The sequence below is a fragment of the Budorcas taxicolor genome, chromosome X (assembly GCF_023091745.1).
Source record: "Budorcas taxicolor isolate Tak-1 chromosome X, Takin1.1, whole genome shotgun sequence".
Taxonomy (NCBI): Eukaryota; Metazoa; Chordata; class Mammalia; order Artiodactyla; family Bovidae; genus Budorcas; species Budorcas taxicolor.
The window spans coordinates 131,292,618-131,304,867 of NC_068935.1; the positions used below are offsets into that span (position 1 = coordinate 131,292,618).

General features: G+C 44.1%; 1 pseudogene; it reads right to left on the reverse strand.

The window, feature by feature from the left end:
- Positions 1-232: 232 nt before the first annotated feature.
- LOC128069670 (aldose reductase-related protein 2-like) overlaps positions 233-12,250 on the reverse strand; it is an 83,560-nt pseudogene continuing 71,542 nt past the window's right edge.

The following is a 12,250-nucleotide window of genomic DNA, read 5'->3' on the forward strand; positions in this document are numbered from 1 at the left end:
TGGCAACCCACTCCAGTACTCTTGCCTGGAAAATCCCATGGACGGAGGAGCCTGGTAGGCTGCAGTCCATGGGGTCGCTAAGAGTTGGACACGACTTCACTTTCACTTTCACTTTTCACTTTCATGCATTGGAGAAGGAAATGGCAACCCAGTCCAGTGTTCTTGCCTGGAGAATCCCATGGACAGAGGAGCCTGGTAGGCTGCTGTCTCTGAGGGCGCACAGACTTGGACACTACTGAAGCGACTTAGCAGCAGCAGCAGCAAAGAGTCCTTTGATCTGGAAGTTGCTAAAGTTAGAGATTCCAATGGCTTTCACCAACCCCCTCACCCACCAGCCCCACCATGGTCTCTCAGGCTTCCAAGAATGCTATTTTACTGGTGAGGACATCACCTTTCTTGTGTTTGGGGAAAAGTCTTCCCCAGGCTGGAATCCCAGCCATTAAGATAAATGTCCAGATGGTCCAGTTTTCAGTTCTTAAGGATCTTCTGACAGGTTTCCTTTACCAGCTTCTCTCAAAGAAGATGGACTATAACTTATTCATGATAAAGAGGTCCCCGTGCTTCACAACCTTCTCTCAGATGGCTTCTGCCATCTTATTCTTCTGATAAGACACAGGCACAGTCAATGTGGTGGTTTCCTGCACCAATGGCCTCCTTCACAGGCTCCTTGACTTTGCCAGCGGGAGACTTTCATGTGTCCAGGCCCACAGTGGACGCCCCGGCTTCGGTATTGAGCACCAGAAGGTGGCCGTGGTCAGTGCAGACACAGTTTTCAGCAACGAGATAGGGACCCTGGGCCCTGGTAAAGAGGACTGGCCCTCATGCGGGGACTCTGTTCAGCGTGTTCACTTCTGTATTCCTAGCACTTAACACAGAACTTGGCAGGTCACAGATGCTCCATAAGTACAGGTGAATGAATGAGGCTTTTCAAGAGCAATTCCTTTATCCCTTTACTGCCCCTTACTGCTTCAGTGACTGCTCCTTCACACCACAGGATCTAGACTATAAGTGGTAGAGGGCAGTGCTAGCCGATTGCCAGTGCAAGAAGTGTGAGTTACTGGTCTAAGCTGAGACACAAAGCTTATACCAAAATGTACATCTGATATGCCACTCAGCACACTGATTATCAGGATGACTTTTTTCCATAGTAAGATTTCATTGATGAAAGAAATTGTGCTCCATTCTAGCACAGGCTCATCTCATAAAGCAGTGTGTGCACTGGTGCCTGTGTCCAGGATGCACTGTGACCAGCACAGACACAGGGGTTACACAACTAATAACATACATTTTCTCACTTCAGAAAACTCATAGGTAGGAGAAATACACAGTTTAAGACACAATTACCAAATTCTGTGTCAAGTTGTATAATAAACAGTTGTGGGAGAAAACACGGAATTGTGGGAGTAATAAGGAATTGTGGGAAAGAATGGAAAATTGTGAGAGCCGTGGGAGAAAACAGAATTTTAAACGAGGATGGAGAACCAACACAGAGAAACAGAAGTGTGAGAGTAAATGGAGAATATTAAGAGGAAACAGAATTCTGAGAGAAAAATGGAGAACTGTGTGGGAGAATGGGAAAATCCCAAGAGAACAGGGAGGATTGTGGGATAGAGGGTTATAGATGAGATGTGGAACTGTGGAAGTGAATGGAGACTGAAGGAGCTGTATGGAACTGTGGAAAAAATAGGGACTTGTGAGAGCTGGGAATTGTGAGAAAGAATGAAGAATTGCTAGAGAATAGATAACTGGGAAAGAGAATGGAGAACTGCCTGGCAGGAAAAAATGGGAGAGAAAAGATGGAATTGTGGGAGAGAATGAGAAATTTGGGGAGAAACAGTGACTTGTGGAGACAATGAGGATTTGAGGGCACGAGTAAGGGATTGTGGTGGCTAGATGGCATTGTGGGAGAAACTTATGTGGAGAGGTTGCATGGAGTTGTGGGAGCAAGTGGGGGATTGTGGGGGCCGTGGGGATTAGTGGAGGGTACACAGAATTGTGGGAGTGATGGGGATTATGGGGCCACTGGGGATTGTAGGGGAACAGTGATGAGTGAGAGAGAGGGCTTTGTGGAATTGAGGAAAAATAGGGAATCGTAGGGGCTGCCTGGAACTGGGCCAGAGAACGAGGAATTACCGGAGAAGTAGTGATGCGGGAGTGAGTAGGAAATGGGGGAAAAGAGAATTATTAAAGAGCAAAAAGAATCATGGAGAGATCAAGAATCGTAGGATCTATAGGAAATTGGCAGAGGGAATGGAGAATTCCAGAAGAGAATGAAGAACTGAGAGAGAGAAGGGATTGTGGAAGCTGGAGAAGTACAAAAGGAGCACTGATAACGATGAAAAGCTATAGATTTGGAAAGGCAACTCACTTTACAAGGACCAACCCTAAACTGAGCTAGCAACCCAGAAAGTGGCTGATTGACCTCTGCTATCCCTTCATGTCTGACAGCGGCAGTTCCTATCACGGTGTCACAGGCTGGCAACCTCCTAGGCACTGCCTCACGTGTTCCAAGGTCTGGTATTATTATTCCAGACCGTGTCGCTGCTCCTCTCCTCACAGGGCTGGCTCGGCCTCCATTCAGAAAGTTAAACGCAGCGGTTTAGTGCACTTTGCCACACTTGAAACTCTACCCTGAGGAGCCCAGAAATGTGTGCCCCATGCCCATTGTTCATGTCCCTTTGAGTTATCAGTCCAGAAAGAAAAGGAACATAGGTCTTTGCTCAGTGACATTTTCCCTCTTTTGTACTTTATTTTCCATGAAACTAGGAAATCTGCTCATTCATCAGGAAATGGCCGATTTATCATTTTTATAAATAAATGTAATGAGAATGCTAGTTTCAACTTGGAAATGTTATAAATATAAATCATTGGCTTTGGAATGGAAAAAAAAATCTTTGCTGACCTCTGGCCAAGAGCTGAGGGCTTTGTATTGCTTCATTTATACATCGATGATTTTGTGTTTATAATTATAACCAGGGAGATCTCCTGGATGTAATTCAGGACTCTTTCACTTCTTGGTCAATAATGCTTTCCATATGTTAGTTTAGAAATGCTGTACCTCTCTGTCAGCAGCCTCTCCCCCTCTCAAATGCCAACAGCTTTTAAAGGCATAGGGATATTTCACCTTTTCAGTGGGAAGAACATTGTCATGTTACGGATAGTTACATTCTCTCTGAGGTACTTTCATGCCTGTACATACTTTGGGGGTCATTTTCAATCTGTAATTTGCTCTCACGTGCACCAAAAATTCCTACCATTTTAACCCACTTCAACAGCTTCAGTCCAACTTAGAAAGGCAAAGCCCAGAATGTCCTGAGACAAACAAAAGACCTGCTAAGTCACTGGGCAATGGCAGCCAGTGTTTTCCAGCCTGTATCAAAGTTGAGACGTAATGTGCTAGAATTTCTCAAATCTGCGCCCTAACAGTTAGGGACAGCAGAATCTAAATCTTAAACACACAACCAATAAAGGATGTACGCTCTCTGAAAAGAAATCACAGACTAAGACTTGTTATCAGTCGTGTCTGATTCTTTGTGACCCCGTGGACTGAAGCCCACCAGGCTGCTCTGTCCATGGGGATTCTCCAGGCAAGAATACTGGAGGGGGTTGCCATGCCCTTCTCCAGGGGATCTTCCCAACCCAGGGATCAAACCCAGGTTTCCTGCATGGCAGGTGGATTGTTTACCGCTGTCTGGGCCACCAGGGGCCCTTATAATTGAGACAGAGCATTTAAATAAAAGAAAGCATACAGGTGAGGCTGGCACAAAACAACCCCCAGGGTGGGAACATGGGGCCCAAGGCCCACAAACAGACCCAAGAATCTGGGTGGGGCCCTGTGTTAGTGTAGGTCCTCTGTGGAAGCATTCGTGATGGGCTTAAACATGTGAGGATTTTATGAGGGCAAACGCCTGTGGGAGAAATTGAGAAGGACGCTGGGGAAGACTGGAGCCACTTCGGTCCTTGATGGAGGATGAAGGGGATCAGGAGGGCAGGCTGGTGGAAGCAGCCTAGACTCCCGTGCAGACTAAGAAAGGGTCACCCAAGCTGCTCGGGTGTCTTGGAGCCCAAGTCCACCGACAGAGGAAAGTGTGTCTCCCTTAACAGGCTGCCTCAGGGTCCTGTCACACTTGGCCACTGGCAGGGAGCCCCGCCCAGGAGGCATGGCCTCAACACAGATGCTGAGATGGTGTTCAGAGCACAGCCGCTGGGGCCTTAGTTAACTAGGCTCCTGCAGGTAGAGGTCAGCAAGGCCCGTGCTTATGACATTCTCAGGCCCTTCTGTGTCAGAATCAACATTCCCATCAAAAGCTGACTCGGGAGTTGATGTCACAACTAGTCCATCTCCTGCAGGTTGGACCCCTGGGTGGAGAGGATCCCCTGGAGGAGGGCATGGCAACCCACTCCAGTATTCCTGCCTGGGAAATCCCATGGACAGAGGAGCCTGGAGGGCTATGGTCCATGGAGTCACATGAGTCGGACACAACTGAAGCAAGTGAGCACGCATACGTACTAGTCCGTCTCCAGCCTTGTTCTGATCAATCCCTATCTGCTCAAGCCCACTACAATCAGCCCTCTGCATCCACAGGGTCCAAATCCATGGATTCAACCAATAATGGGTCAAAAACACTCAGACAAAAAAATTCCTGAAAGTTCCAAGAAGCAAAACTTGAATTTGCCAGTCCGGCAACTATTTCCACAGCATTTTCCATTGTGTTAGTATTGTAAGTAATCTAGAGATGATTTAGGAGAAGGCAATGGCACCCGACTCCAGTACTCTTGCCTGGAAAATCCCAGGCATGGGGGAGCCTGGTGGGCTGCCGTCTCTGGGGTCGCACAGAGTCGGACATGACTGAAGCAACTTAGCAGCAGCAGAGATGATTTAAACTTTACGGAAGGATTGAGTAGGTTTATTTATTCAGCTATTATGATATCTTTAGTAAAAGAAACTTTTAAAGTACTGTTAAGACAACTGGGCTGGTGAGCTTTAACTGGTGACTGATATCGAGTTTCTGGTGCTCAGAAGAGGTAGATCAAGTGAACAAACGCTCTACACGACCTGGGTCCTGGCGAGACCAGCATCTTTAGGAGTGCAAATGCTGCCTATGCGCCTGTCGGCTGGAACACTGACACACTGGTGAGGGCATGGCCAGACTTCTGGCTGAGGTCAAAAACGAAGAGTTCAAAAGATTAGTCCCCAGTGGGGAGAGAAAATCCTCCAACTCTGCCAAATTGTCTTCAGTCAGCTTCACAAGGGCTCCATGTGACAACCACAGGGCTTCAGCAAATCCCTTTCAACAGAGGGCCAGGAATGCTCTATTCTCATATACTTGGGCTGCAGTTCGTCTCCTCTTTCATGATTTGTTCTTGTGTTGAAGTGGAGATAAGAAAAGCAAACTCGGCACATTCGCGGGGAGTAGAATGCCTATCTGTCCAATCAAACGCAGAGAGAGGGGGTGGATTCTGCACCCAGCAGTGTGCCACCTTCACCCACACAGCACCCCTCCCCTGTGTAGCAGGAAAACTCAGAGCCGAGCCCTCAAAATAATGGAAAGTTTCTAACCTCAGTGCTTTCATCAAAGTTCTAACAAACACTGGCCACAGATACATGCACCCTGGTATTCACTGTAGCACTGTTTACAATAGCCAGGACATGGAAACAACCTAAACGTCCACTGACAGGTGAATGGATAAAGAAGACGAGGTGGATACACACACACACACAATGAAATATTTCCCAGTCATAACAAAGAATGAAAGAATGCCATTTGTAGCAACATGGATGCACCTAGATATTGTCATACTGAGTGAATTAAGTCAGATAGAGAAGGAGTAATATCGCATGATATCCCATATGTGTGGAATCTAAAAAGAAATTATACAAATGAAGTTATTTACAAAATAGGAACAGACTCACAGACTTAGAGAATGAACTTATGGTAACCAGGGGGGAAAAGTGAGGAAACGGGATAGTCTGGGAGTTTGGGATGGACACATATACACTGCTGTATTTAAAATGGATAACCAAGAAGGGCCTACTGTAGAGCACAGGGAACTCTGCTCAAAGTCATGTGGCAGCCTGGGTGGGACAGGATTTTAGAGGAGAATGAACACATGTATATATACATGGCTGAGTGCCTTCACTGTTCACCCGAAACTACCACGCGGTTCATCTGCTATACTTCAGTATAAAATAAAAAGTTTTTAAAAAGAAAAGAAACATTGCCCAAGAAAAGTTGCTGGAATTTTTGGTCTTCTCTTATTTAAAGATTATTTTTAAATTTTGTATTTGTTTATTCTTCTCTCTCTCTCTCTCTTTTTTTTTTTTTTTTTTTTTGCCACACCACGTGGCATGTAGAACTTCCCTGATCAGGAATCAAACCTGTGCCCACTGCAGTGGAAGCAAACAGTCCTGACCACTGGACTACCAGGGAAGTCCATGCTGCTGCTGCTGCTGCTGCTAAATCACTTCAGTCGTGTCCGACTCTGTGTGACCCCAGAGACGGCAGCCCACCAGGCTCTCCCGCCCCTGGGATTCTCCAGGCAAGAACACTGGAGTGGGTTGCCATTTCCTTCTGCAATGCATGAAAGTGAAAAGTGAAAGTGAAGTCGCACAATCGTGTCCGACTCTTAGCGACTCCATGGACTGCAGCCTACCAGGCTACTCCGTCCATGAGATTTTCCAAGCAAGAGTCCTGGAGTGGGGTGCCATTGGGAAGTCCATAAACTTCTAATTTCTGGACAGATAAAATTCACAAGTACGAAGTACATATGCCATGAAAAACACACCCTGTTTCTTCTCTCTGCAACAAGGGCATTGATCTCTACTGGAGCCCTGTGTGCATGGAAAATGGTAGAAAGTTAAGAAATATCCCTATGCTTTTGTGTTCCAGGAAAAGGCTTACAGCAAAGAACCACCTTTCCCCACAGGACTTAGATAAGATTCGTGCATAAAACCCTTGTGATGTACTACAAGGCCAGATACAGGCTCGAAATGCTTTTTTGCCTTAAAAATGATTTGCTGAACTGTTGTTCCCAATGATCCATCAGAACAAAATGCTTGACAGCCAGACTTTGGTGAAATTCCTCTCTTTTCCCGAGACCCTGGAATCCCATCAGCTTGAACCAATAGATAACCCTCCTGAGGACAGGCGAGGCTTCCGGTGCAGGCATTCTTGGAGGACTGTCCCGAGTCCTGCCTTACCTGGTCCTTCCCTATGGAGCAAGATCCCTTCCTGTTTAACCCTTGAGAGCTGGCAGATCTGTGCTGAGGTGTTCTTCCTGTTATAATCACCTCTTGCACCCCATCACTACAATCTTTCTGAATAAAGCCTTGAATTATTGGATCTGGTTTTCATTTGATACCCATCTCCCAATTCTCCCCTTGGAGGCAACCACTATTCCCAGATTCTTACAAATTCTTGCCTGGTCTGTATCAATAAAAATGTCAAAATTTACATAGTTTCTACTTCCTTATTTCCATGTAACAAGATCATTTACAAATTATTCCCTGTTAGTACACATGAATGGCCTTATTGCGTTTGAAGTCTATAGTTTTCTATGGCATTCTATGGGTGCACCATCATTTACTTACAGTTCCCTATTGATGGACATTTAGGTTGTTGTACAAACTCTAATGCAATGACTTATGCATATGTTTGTCATTTTTAAACCTGTGTATACCCACAAGAGAAAGACTGTAATGGTTCCCTGGAGAATGAAGCAGGCAAGGCTTTCTTGACATAACAGGGGCCATATTTGGCCTAAGCCATTTTGTGATCTAAGCCTGACCACAATGCTTGCCCTTGAACAGGTCTCAACAGTTAATGATTTTAAGGGAAAAAAAGAATGCAGAAACAATGCCTGCCATAAGGCAAGAGAAGGAACAACAGCAAAGATCAGGTGAAGAAATAGACCAGTAAACATAGAAAACAAACTTATGATTACCAAAAGGGAAGAGGTGGGGGGAGAAGGGATAAAATAGAAGTTTAGTATTAACATATGCACACTACTATATATATATTTTATATATATATATATATATGTATTTTGTATACATATATAAAATAGATAACCAACAAGAACCTACTGTATAGCTTGGGAAACTATACTCAACGCTGTGTACTAACTGGTCAGTGAGAAGAATGTGAAAAAGAATATACATGAATCACTGTTCCGCACACCTGAAACTAACGCCACACTGTAGATCGACTGCTATTGTTGTTCAGCCACTCAGTTGTGTCCGACTCTTTGCAACCCCATGGACTGCAGGACGCCAGGCTCCCCTGTCCTTCACCATCTCCCAGAGCTTGTTCCAACTCAAGTCCATTGAGTCAGTGATGTCATCCAACCACCTCAACCTCTGTTGCCCCCTTCTCCTCCCGGCCTCAATCCTTCCCAGCGTCAGGGTCTTCTCCAGTGAGTCAACTCTTTGCATCAGGTGGCCAAAGGATTGGAGATTCAGCTTCAACATCAGTCCTTCCAATGAATATTCAGGGTTAATTTCCTTTATGATTGACTGGTTTGATCTCCTTGTAGTCCAAGGGACTCTCAACTGTACTTCAATTAAAAAAGAATTTTAAAAAATCAGTTGCAAAGATCCCCAGTTCTGCTTCAATAGTAAAGAGTAGCCTGAAGCACTCAACCACCAGATCAACTGGAATCTAAGGTATGATAATGTTGACCTGTGTGACCCTCATGACTTCAATCAAGCTTGAACTCTGTTGACTGCCCAAAGCCCCTTCATGAATACACAGGAAGCCTTGGCTTAAAATTGCCCCAGTTTTGCTGTTGGGGAGACACTGCTTTGGGAAAGGTCCCTGGTGTTCTCCTTACTTGCTGCAGTTAGTAAATCCTTCTCATGATCTTTGGCTCGGTTGTGCCTTTTGATACCCACCGAGAGGGGAACCTAGTTTTCAGGCAATAATACCTTTGGGGGAATTCTGGGTCAGGCAAATAGATATTTTTAATTTTGGTGGCTTGTGCTGGAATATTCTAGTAAGCCCAAAGTGTCGATTTACATTCCACTGACCAAAAAAGAAAAAAGAAAAGAAAAGCAGAATCTCAGGTCTCGGCTCAGATTTACTGAATCAGGCTTTGCATTTTGCCAAAGCCCCAGGTGATCTGCCTGCTCCTTCAGGCTCGAGAAACTGCCCCCAGAGCAGTGGTTCTCATCCAGCCAGAGACTGGAGTCAGGTAATTTAACGTTGGCGGACTAAGAGGGTGTGCCTTTGGCCTGCACGACCTTTGGGAGTGCTGTAGGAAAACTTTTATTTTAACCACATCTCCGTCTCTTCTATTCACCCCAGTTTTTAGCAACCGTCTAAAGATTTCCATTTTGCTGAAATGAGTCCTGTGGTTTTTCCCTTTCTGTTTTCTCTGTTTCACTCCTGTCAATATTTCTGCACTTAATATCTCAATGACCTTTAAAAAGTTTCCACCAAGTTTGGAAGAGTCCCTTGACTCCCACTGGACCAATTGAATCAGACTACTTGGGGGCAGGCTCTGGCCATCTCAGGTCATCAACTATTTCAGAGAATTGAGCACCACTTCATTCAAGCCTTCTTACCCTCCAGCTCAAACTCACTTGTGAGTTCTTTGGGATGGACTGATTTATCTTTATAGTTTTTATTTTATTTTGATACCCTTGTAGATGCGTTCATCTCTTTCTCTCTCTAGATCTGTGCTGTCCAATATGGTAGCTACTAGCTACACATACAATTATAATTTAAATGAAAATAAAAGAAGAAATTTAGTTCATCAGGTTCACTAGTGATATTTCACATGCTCAAAGGCAAAAGGTCAAGTTAAAAATTAAAGATTTTAAAATTAAAAAAAATAAAAAAAATAATTTAAAAAAAAAAATAAATAAATAAATAAATAAAAATAAAAAGAACCACTTAAGCTAACGAAAAAAAAAAATAAAATAAAATTAATTAAAATAAAATAAAGTAAAATGAAATTCCATTCTTTAGTCCCACATTTTTAGTGTCTAACAGCCACATAGTTGCTGATTCCTATGTTAGACAAAGCCGACCAAATGAGGCCTAATGTGACGGAGTGACAGTGTATCGTATGTAAAGCCTGCATGCTCTGACAAGGTACAGCACAGCTATTTTTTAAACTGGGAGAAAATAGAGACAGCATTTGTGGGATTTTTTTAATGTTTCAATAATCATATTGGTGGGCATGTGAGGACTGTTATTCTGAGGTCATTTGATGTAAAATATGAGATGAAGCAAACGATTATAACTTGCATTTGGGGTGTTCTAATTACATTATGTCCTATGTCTTGGAAAACCAGGATGCTTGGTGTGGAACAAAGGAGTTATAAATGTAATGGAGAAATGCTAAAGTCAAAGTTCTGTATTTGTATATCTGAATTGGAAGTATCATTATGAGCTCATGAGATTTTATGTGTGTGTGCACATGTTTGGATTACCCCATCCTACTCCCAGGCTTGAGTCATTGAAATGGACTAGAAACAGTGACTGACTCAGTAGCAATGAATATCCCCAGTGACCAGACTCGACTGATCAATTATTTCTCATTAAAAAACCCCAGGACTTCCTGGAGAAACTACTGACTCCAAGTCTGGCCCAGGAAATAAACAAGATGAACCTGTCCGATAACTGCCTGATGTAAGGCTCTTGATTGTCAGGGTACCCATTTCAAAGACAGCTATCTCAATGGATAAAGAAGTCATGGTACATATACACAACAGAATATTACTCAGCCATAAAAAAGAACAAATTTGAGTCAGTTCTAGTGAGGGGGATGAATCCAGAGCCTGTTATACAGAGTGAAGTAAATCAGAAAGAGGAAAACAAACATCATATATTAACCCACATATATGGTATCTAGAAAATGGTATTGATAAACCTATATGCAGGGTAAGAATAGAGACACAGACATAGAGAATGGACTTACGGGCATGATGGGGGAAGGAGAGCGTGGGAAGAAATGAGAGAGTAGCACTGAAACATATATATTACCATACGTAAAATTGATAGACAGTGGGAATTTGCTGCATGGCACGGGAGGCTCAAACCTGGTGTTCTGTGACAACCTAGAGGGCTGGGATGGAGGTTCAAGAAGGAGGGGACACATGTATGTATATCTATGGCTGATTCATGTTGATCTATGGCAGAAACCGGGGCTTCCCAGGTGGCTCAGTGGTAAAGAATCTGCCTCCCAGGCAGGAGACCTGATCCCTCGGGTTGATCCCTGGGTTAGGAAAATCCTCTGGAGAACGGACCGGCTACCCACTCCAGTATTCCTGGAGAATTCCATGGACTGTATAGTCCATAGGGTCACAAAGAGTTGGACACAACTGAGTGACTTTCACTTTCACTTTTCACTTTCATGGCAGAAACCAACACAACATTGTAAAGCAATTATCCTCCAATCCAAAAAAAAAAAAAAAAAAGGCAGCCATCTCGAATAAACACAGTGCCAATTGAATGACACAAGTAGATAAACCAAGTAGACAAGGAGTCAGGCCACCCCGACCCATGCAGTTCACCTTTTAGAAAGGCCCTGTGTGGCCTAGACAACTGACCCCTTGAGTGACCCCGTTTCTCCCTTCACACTCCCTCACTGCCACTCTTATGCTTTCCATCTGCCACTGAAGAGTGAATCCTTGAAGCCCTAGGTCCCTACCTTCAGACCCTAATAAAGGGAGAGCCCCAGGTCTGCACCCCCTCCCCCTCCTCTCTCTACTGGTGATCTGGCTGTATGGTCCTTGGACATGTCAGGTACCTTCCCAGATTTGTGAATAATAAATCACATTCTTCAAAGTTCCCGGAGGCTTGGTGCTAAGGTACATTTCATAATCATAAGAACCACAAAGGCTGGTCCAGCCACAATATTGGCTCTGGTTTGGGAAGTGTCTATGGGGGCTGCCACAGGTACTGGGGGCCCAGGTGAGCGCTTCAGGCATTTCTGGACAATAGCATCACTATCAAAGGGCTGACATGACACAACAGAGTCTGGAACATCTTCTGACACCAGATAGCAAGGACACTCTCAAAAGCATCCAGGATCACATCAGACGACTTAGAAATCAACTTGATGAGGCTCCCACTGGCCAAATATAAGCTCTAAGAATAATACTAATTGCCATGGACTGAAACCCATAAATATTTAAATACATCAGTTCATAATAATATTCAGAATGATGATGATTTCCAACTTTATAGGAGGATAGGACACTAATTTGTAGTCTTAAAAAATGATAAATGAAGTGAATCAG